Source organism: Polyodon spathula, chromosome 27 (genome assembly GCF_017654505.1).
Source record: "Polyodon spathula isolate WHYD16114869_AA chromosome 27, ASM1765450v1, whole genome shotgun sequence".
Taxonomy (NCBI): domain Eukaryota; kingdom Metazoa; phylum Chordata; class Actinopteri; order Acipenseriformes; family Polyodontidae; genus Polyodon; species Polyodon spathula.
In genome coordinates, this window is record NC_054560.1 from 7928725 (window position 1) to 7931224 (window position 2500).

The window sequence follows — 2500 nt, forward strand, 5'->3', positions numbered from 1 at the left end:
TGTAGCCGTTTTTTTTTTTTTTTTTTTTTTTTTAATTGTTTTAGATTAAGAAATGAAATACTATTAAAGCAAGTTCCTAATCGGTGTGGTGATAATTATATCTGTTTATATTACTCACTATATTTTTATTTTAACTGCAGATGTCGATTGGAGTAGGTCTACACAATTGGGTTTTTATTCATTGTCTCATCATTTTCTACAAAAAGTTGCTCAGACTTTGCTGATAGGACGGTACCCAATTATATTGCACAACTGTCTTGCCAATAGGCTATTATAATGGCCCTTCTTACAGAATTAACGCAAAGTGTGATAGACGCTAAATTCCAACAATTTTTAAATTTTATTTTCGTTATCATAAGCAAAAACAGAATTTATAAAACAGCCTTCACCGTTTAAAATTTTGCCTTTAACAATAATAACAGCAACAACAAAAAACACGCAATATTGTGTAAACCAAATGATCGTGCGAAGTGCATTGCAAGTCAAAGTACTGACTATGCAAGTTATTTCTACGCACACGTATTTTCCCCAAGCAGGGGCTGCGTGTGGGACGCATTGAAATGCACACAGACAACAATTGATCCGAAGTCGCACTCGGTTCTATGCGAGCGCTCGGTTAAGCTTGAACTTGACCATGGGAATTGCATGCGAAATGAGGTAGCTCCCGTGCCCCTTGCGATCCTTCCTTTATGCTGCACAAGTTGTTACGGCTGATGTCAACCCTCATTATCATAAAACTCAGCCCGCTTCTAATTAAAGAAAAGGGACAGTTGGGAGAGGGGCTTATTTCACCAGACACCACAGCCAGAGTCCTCACGCACTACTCCGCACCAAGCACCCGGCACCACACGGCTTTCTCAGTGGTAAGTAAGCATTACTTTTTTATAAGTCTATATCACATTTAAAGCATAGTTTAGAGACTTCTATTTCAAGATCCAGCTGCAATATTCCCACTTTGTATTATAAAAAAAGGTTATTAATATTAGAATTAGTAGTATTGGTGTACATGGTTGTTTACCCTGAAGTGAAAAAGCGTCTCAAACACAATCATTTTGTTATATTATTAAACTTTTTTTGTTTGTTTTGTTGCCCTGTATGCAAAATGACTTAGTATTTGTGTTAGTGAACTCGTGTTTGTGTTCTTCTTGGTTAGTCTACAAATTGAAATATGCTGGCGTCCCCAGTCAAACACAAAAAAATTGGTATTTTTAAACAAGTGTTGTTGTTTAAACTGTATTGCTTGATCGGTTATTATACTGTGTGAGATTGCTGTCGCTTTGCAGCATTGCCACTGGCTCAACGTCACCTGCACGGCGGGCACCTCTTGGGGATACACCTTGGCATCTTTATGGAGTGTCTCTGCTCTGGAGGTGAAGTTACACACAGGAACACAAAACTATGACTTATTTTTCTTTTCAGTAGTTCTTGAAAAGTACAAGATATAGGCCTACACGTGTACACGCTAAAAAAAAAATCCAATCTAAACGGATGGGATTTCATTGCTGCCACTAGCTGCACAAGACACGTGCCAAACATAACGACCCATGTCCCTTTCTTTAAACGAACGTCTATGCCATGTTAATATGTCTCTTTCGTCAGCCTTGATGTTACAAGCAGATGAATTTTGGGGGTTTCTTACTGGCAGCTGACAATACATTTTCTAGTAGCTCTCACTGATAGAATGAAACAACTGTGTTGTCTGATGCATTTGACGGTGCGTGTGTGTGTGTGTGTGTATGTATGCATGCATTACATTTTGTGATAGTGCTGTACAGTACAAGTTAGTACACCATGTAGATTCGCTGCTGTTAGCGCAATGCATGACTGTTTCAGTGTTCTGAAGAGTTGCTGGCGCATTATCGATATATAAAGAGTTTTCAAGAATGTTATATAAAGTTACTGCCGCTGGATACGAGTATGCGGCTCCTGTCTGCTGAGAGCTCGATTCAAGACTGAATCTTTAAATGCAATAGTGGATGCGTCATCTCTTAGAATCACGGCACACCTTGAAAATCAATACAACAGAAATCCCGGAGTACTGGAGGGGGGAATAGGTTGCTGATCGATTATTTAGCTTTCAATTGTCGATTGTTTGCCTATTAATCAGGGGCTGATCTTGTAGTACTGAGTTTATATTTCCGCATAGTTGAATACTATAACACGTGCGAGAAGTAATGTCAGGCTGCTTTTTTTTTAAATGCAATATGTTTGCCCTAAAAAAACCTATATATACCATATATATATATATATATATATATATATATATATATATATATATATATATATATATATATATATATACACACACACACACACACACACACACACACACACACACACACACACACACACCCATTTCATAAGTCCTATTAAAAGTCCTTATAAAATTCAACTGTATTCTGACATTGGCATTGACCTTGGAAGTCTTGCTGTTATTTCATGAACAGCACATCTCTGTAATGAATGCTCTATTGCAATTAGCACTAATAATATATATGGA